Raw genomic sequence first — 7,346 nt, 5'->3', positions numbered from 1 at the left:
ATGAAAGAGGGGGAGGCCTTCAACGAGATGGATTGACACAGTGGCTGCAATGATGGGCTCAAGTATAGCAGGGATTGTGGGGCTGGCACGGGATCGGGCAGTGGTTTGTTCTGCTGTGCGTGGGGTCACTATGAGTCTGAAACGACTCCACGGCACTTAACAACAACAACATAATATAAATCATGTGTAAACAGTGTAATTTATTCAGGCATTAAACTATTGTGGATATTATACATTGTTTGTGATTTCAAGTCTGATAAGTACAGCTGGATGAATATCCATGTTTTCAATGCATTTTAGATAACTTCCTTACGATTAATTCCCCAATGGAATTCAAAGACTGAGCATTTTAAAACTCATATGCCTTGCCAAGTTTCTTTTCAGATAGCTCTAGTTTACACTCCCTCTTGAAATTCTTGTTTGTCTGCCATAATACATTGAGTATTAATTTTTTAAAAATTTGGACTAAGGAGAAAAAAATAGTGTTTTATCTTTGTCTTAATTTGCATTTGATTATTAATCAGGTTTTGCATTTGCCATTTGTTCGTATTTCCACTGGGTTTTTAGGGGTTTTCTTACTAATTTTGAAGAATTTTTAATATATGAAAGATAACTGTTGTCTTTAAAATGATTCAAATGGATTTCTTTTTTCCTGTTTGACACTTAAGATTTAATTTATGCTTTGAAAAAGGTATAAAGTTGAAAATTCATAACTCACATATATTTTCCTTCATGCATTTCCCATTTCCTTTATGTTTAGAAAATTTGCTGTGTTTTAATGTTCACCTGCTAACTGAAAGATCAACAGTTTGAACCTATCAGCTGCTCCTCCTGAGAAAGATGTGTCAGTTTGTTTCCATAACGATTAAAGCCTTGGAAACCATACAGGGCAGTTTTTTGTTCTATAGGGTCGCTATGAGTCTGAATGAATTTGATAGCAGTGGGTTCTTTACTTCCCATTTCCTTAATATTATTTACATTTTTATTTTTAGTTTCTTCTGATTTGTTTATGATTTTATTTGCTATGATTTAATTCCAATCCATCTGAAATTAAGTGTGGTGAATGAAGAGTGAGTAGCATTGTATTTTGTCTGAAATGGATGAATTATTTATCATTACTTGTTTAGTAATCTACCTTTTTCAGATTGGTTTGTACATACATATTCTGCTTCATTGTTCCATTTGTGATTTATTGTGCTAGTAGCATGTCTTTAAAAGAATACTTTATAAAAAATATGATTTAATTATTTAAAGCAGGGGTCATGGCTAATTTATTCCTTACAAAACACCCTCAATAGTCAATTAGTATTAAGAATCCTTTATGAATTATTGGAAAAAACAGTTATTTGAGTCACTGATATAAGGCAACAAGCATTCATTATTTAGCTCTCCTATTCCTGTAGAGTCTAGCATTGAAAACAGAAGTAAGTCAAACTTTATATTTGACCTTTTGAATGAGGTCCTGCTTGATTTTATTTTGACAATTTAAGAAGAGAATCTATAAATATTATACTTCAGTTTCTCATTCAAAATTTTACTAGGGAAAACTTAGTAAAGACAAAATGTCATTATTTATAAGAAAAATAGTTGCATATATTAAAGAGGATATAGAATCAGGAAGAAGCAACTTGCTCAATTCTATAGGGAGCTCTGGTGGTGTAGTGCCTAAGGCATTTAACTGCTAACCAGAAGGTTGGCGGTTCAAACTCACCAGCCACTCCTCAGAAGGAAGATTGGGCAATCTACTTCCATAGAGATACTGCCTCAGAAACTCAAGAAGTCGTGGGAGATGACTCAATGGCACGTTACAAAAACAACAACATAGTGGAAGTCATTTGAAGTGTTTTCTTATTCATCAACCCTCTTCTCTTCCACTTCTCCTAAGGATATTCTCTTACTCTGAGCCAACTAGCATATTCCAATCCCATCATAAACTTATTTTAGAGGATCTCTTTTATAATATTCTTTTGTGATTTACAGCTGAAAAATTAAGCATGAGGATGTACAACATCTAGTAAACCCCAGTGTTGCTGCGTGGACTCATTAAAGCCACATGAGGATTGCAAACCCTGAAAATTAAAGCATCTGAACATCTGCTAAAAGTCAATCTGTGTTTCTTTGAGGAAAAAATAATGAATTTGATCTATTCCTGGTATAGCATCTAAAAATAATAAACAAAAGGAGCTTGATAAATAAAACAAATTTCATAGATGGTTCAGTAAGTTAGGATCTGGGACAATTCATGGAAAGTTTCCTTAACTTCTTTTGAAAAGTAAATGTAAATCAAGAAAATTCCCAAGCAACAATAAACTGGGCAATTATATTTGCAAAAAGTATAAGAAGAGATGGAAAATGACTGGAAACAACTAAATTAATTGTGAAGAGAAAAGAACTGATAAGGATTTTATCAGCAGATACTTTAGGACATCAGGAAAATTAAAAGTTAAGGAGCTTTATTTTTTATAAAGTTGCCTTTCTGTGTATACTTTTGCAATTGGCTTTTCTCACAACAGCAAAATGAAATGTTTGCTGTATTTGTAAAAAGTCAAGATTCTGTAGAATACATATCACACACAAGTAGAAAAGGAGCTCTGGTAGTGTAGTGCCTAAGGCACTTGACTGTTAACCAGAAGGTTGACGGTTCAAACACACCAGCCACTCCTCAGAAGGAAGGTTGGACAATCTACTTCCGTAGTGATACTATCCTAGAAACCCAAGGAGGGGTTGCTGTGAGTCAGGTCCGATTCTCCAGCACATAACAAAAACAACAATTAATACACATAATTAACTATGGCTGCAAAGGAACAGCCCCTTCTTCATTATTTATCATCATTGTCTCTAAACTCACGGCCATGGAGTTAATGCCAATTCATAGTGATCGCCATTGGGTTTCCAAGGCTGTAAATTTTTACAGAAGCATATTGCCTCCTCTTCTGAGAAGCGGCTGGTGGGTTTGAACAACTGACTTTTTTGGTTAGCAGCCAAATTCCTTAATCATTATTCTACCAGAACTCCTTATTATTCTCTCTATAACCTCTAACTTAAGATGAGATTTCTGTCTTTCATTCAATAAATTCTTACATTTTTTTAAGATGGTAGCAAATTTAAAAATAATAAAAAAAATTTATTGTCAGTTTTTTGTTTTGTATTCGGAAACTATTTACTTACTGAAACTGTTGTTTTCCTAAGCCATAGTACCATAGGTATCAAATGTATCACACACTTTTGCAAGGTGGGCCCCCACAATTTGGGGTCCCAAAACATTAGCCTTACCCACCAGTCCTCATCACTGTACTTTCTCCTCAACAGTGTTCTGTTTTTGACAGAACACTCAAAGGTGAACTTTTTTATTTGCTCTCCATGATATCAGATTGCCAAGGGGGCAGGGAGGCTGCATCTTCTGACCTCCTCCCCAAAAAAGGAAGACACAATCACCATCAGTAGCCCAAGGCCTATTCCTGTAAGGCCAGATATGCTGCCTCCCTCCAGCCCTTTCACCAACACTGACATCAACCTTTCCTCCCATAGCACCCACCACCTCTCTGCTGGGTTCAATAATTTGCTGTAGGGGCCACACATAATTCACAGATTATGGAGTTTATTAGGGAAGCAACAGGGTATAATTCAAGTTCAGAAATGCACTCAGTTTCTCACAGCCAGCTGTCTCACTTAGGAGCCAGCAGTCTTTTTCTCAGCAGCACCGTGTCTCTTGCGTTTCTCTCTCAAGCAGTGTGTGCCTCTTGCATCTCTCTCTCTCTCAGCAGTGCATGTCTCTCATGTCTCTCAGCAGTATGTATCTCTCATGTCTCTCTCTCAGCAACGCGTGTCTCTCAGAAGCGTGTTTCTCTCAGCAGCATGTCTTTTTCATCCAGCAGTCAGAGAGACTCCTTCTGCCTCTAGGAGGGCTTCTTTTGAGCCTGCCAGAGTGGTCCAAACCCAGTATCAGAGTTCTACACACCTGAGAGAGAGTGAACTTCCCAGAACAGTACTCCATGCTACTCCCAACAGAAATACCCCAGGTGGATAACTTTAACAATCAGAAGCTACTCAGTAGCTCACAGCAAATTCCACCACAGAGTTTACAGAGACTTATGGCTAGAAAAGCCACACTATGTAATTTATTACATAGAATTGTCATATTCTTTTTAATGGTACATAATATTTCATTTTATTGCACTGTATTTTAAAAACAATATCTCACTGATGATCATTGTTCACTTTTAACTCAATACATATTATTGTTGTTGGTTTAATTAGCAAGGACACAGATAAAATAATTATCACTATGATATAAAGAACAGATCCAGTAAATATGTTTAGAATATCCTGAAGTATTCTACATCAAAATTAGATTTTTACCTTATCATTTGAAACTTCCAAATGTTAGGGTTAAATATTGAATATGTCTAAGCTGGTGAATTTATGCTTACATTTCTCCAGTTCTCTGTAGGTTTGGCTGCTAAATATCCACAAGATTAATTTAAATTCATTGATTTTAAAAAGAAAATACTAAAAACACTTGTCAGGAGCAGCAGAGCCTATTGGAAAATAACATGAAAAAATAAGAAATGCGTAAGAAGATACCAATTTTTTTTCCCTTTCTTTTTAAAAGATATAGTCTTGTACTTGTATAGTCATGCTCAGAATTAAGAAACAATGATATTCTTGTCATCTTTAGTTATTTTTTTTAATATGCCTAATAATACAGCATTACAAAGATGAAGTCTTTTTTCCTCTCGACTGCGATACTTTCCCTATCCTGCCTAAGGGCAACCTCTGTCATGAATTTCAATTATATGGTTTTTGGCTTGTAATAATTAAAGACCTGAGTAGTGTCCAATTATTTACTACCACAAACAATGTTGTAATAGATATTCTTGGACCCATTTGTGGTTTCTGGAGCATGGTTTCCTAGAACCCAAATTGCTGGGTCATAGAGAATTTGCTTTTTCAACTTTACTGCTGTTGTTGTTATGTGCCCTCGAGTTGGACCCAACTCAACTCATAGCGACCCCTCCTTGTATATCAATCTTTCCTTTATGGTTTTACCCTTCTCTATCTGGTAGCATAGTGCCTAAGGCACCTGACTGCTAACCAGAAAGCTGGCAGTTCAAACCCACCAGCCACTCCTTGGAAGGAAGATGGGGCAATCTACTACCATAGTGATACTGCCTTGGAAACCCAAGGAGGGGTCCTATGAGTTGGGTCTGACTTGATGGCACATAACAAAAACAACAATCTTCTTTAATAAATCATTCCTTAATTTAAAGTCCTAAAATATTTCCTTCTTATGGTTTTGAAGGTATGTATGTTTTCACATTTAGTCATTTTTCATTTCAATGTTTTTTTTTTTAGTCTTAGAGAGAGAATATTATTTTTATTTGTTTCTCAAATCAATAATATGAATTCTGACTGACAGAAGTACCAAGAAAAATTCTGTGACAATTTTTATTATAAGTTGTATACATTTGTCACTTTTAATATACCAAGTCTTCCAGTCCATGAACATATCACTTCTTTTCATTAATTCCAGGTTTCTTGTCTTTCACTAATATTCTATAATTTCCATCATAAATATCTTGCACATCTTTTGTTAGATTTATTCTTAAATATGCAGTTTTGTTGCTATTATGATAAAGATTTTTTTTAATTAAATTTTCTGTTTGCTTAGTAGTGTGTATCAGGAACAATATTGATTTTGTATACTTATCTGGTGTTCAATTCTGATGAATTTATAAATTTAATAATTCCTGTAAGGAGCCTTGTTGGCTCATTGAATAAGCTCTCGGGTGTCAAGGGAAAAGTGAGCAGTTCAAATTCATTAGAAGCTCTGTGGGAAAAAAAGAACTGGCAATCTGCTCAGATAAAGATTACAGCCAAGGAAACCTTATAGGTCAGTTCTACTAGGTTACATAGGGTTGCTATGAACTGGAATTTACTTGATGGCATATAACAACAATAACAACAAATCCTGTAGATTTTCTAGATATATATTTATATTATTTGCAAATAATGAAATTTTCCTTTATCTTTCCACTTTTTAACTATTCTTTTCTTCCTTTTATTTATTTATTTTTTAATTTTTAATCTTGTTGCATTGGTTAGAAATTCCAGTATAATATTTAATAGTAACAGAGACATTCTTACTTTTTCATGATTTACAGTGGCTGCTTCATGATGTTTGCTGAAGATTATTGCTGGTATCCTTTATTAGTTTGTGGAAGTAACCTTCTATTCCTTTTCTGAGAATTTTTATTGTGAAGGGTGTTATTATTGTTGTTATTAGATGATTGAGTTGTCTCCGACTCATAGAGACCCTATGCACAACAGAATGAAACACTGCCTGGTCCTGTGCCAGCCTGATAATCCTTGTTATACCTGAGCCCATCGTTGCAGCCACTGTGTCAATCTATCTTGTTGAGGGCCATCATCTTTTTCGCTGACCCTCCACTTTACCAAGCATGATATCCTGCTCCAGGGAATGGTTCCTTCTGACATGACTAAAGTAGGTGAGACAAAATCTGGCCATTGTCACTTCCAAGGAGCATTCTGCCTGCACTTCTTGCAGGAAAGATCTGTTAGTTCTTTTGGCAGTCCTCAGTACCCTCAGTATTCTTTGCCAACACCACAACTCAAAAGCATCAACTCTGCTTCAGTCTTTCTTATTTGTTGTCCAGCTCTCACATGCATATGAGCCAATGAAAATACCATGGTTTGGGTTAGGCACACTTTGGTCTTCAAAGAAACATCTTTGCTCTTCATCACTTTAAAGAGGCCTTTTGGAGTAGATTTGCCCAGAGCAATATGGTGCCTTATGTCTTGACTGCTGTTCCATTGGTGTTGATTGTGGATCCAAGCAACATGAAATCTTTGACAACTTCAACTGTTTCTCCATTTATTGTGATGCTGCTTATTGGTTCATTTGTGAGGATTTCATTTTCTTTATGTTGAGAAGTAATCCATACTGCAGAATGCAGTCTTTAATCTTTATTAGTAAGCGCTTCAAGTCATCCTCACTTTCAGCAAGAATTGTGTTGTCTGCTTGTCACAGGTTGTTAATGGTCTTCCTGCAATCCTGAAGCCATGCTCTTCTTCATATAGTCCAGCTTCCCGAATTATTTGCTCAACATACAAATTGAGTAAGTGTGGTGAGAGGATACAACCCTGACGCACTTCCTTCCTCATTTTAAACCATGCTGCATCCCCTTGTGCTGTTTGAATGACAGCCTCCTGATCCATGTATAGGTTCCTCATGAGTACAATTAAGTGTTCTGAAATTTCTATTCTTCTCAATGTTATCCATAATTTGTTATGATCCACACAATAAAATGCTTTTGCATAGTCAA

The sequence above is a fragment of the Orycteropus afer genome, unplaced genomic scaffold, assembly GCF_000298275.1.
Source record: "Orycteropus afer afer isolate SDZICR_OR568_19922 unplaced genomic scaffold, OryAfe1.0 scaffold00102, whole genome shotgun sequence".
Taxonomy (NCBI): domain Eukaryota; kingdom Metazoa; phylum Chordata; class Mammalia; order Tubulidentata; family Orycteropodidae; genus Orycteropus; species Orycteropus afer.
Note: the sequence above shows the minus strand (reverse complement) of the source record.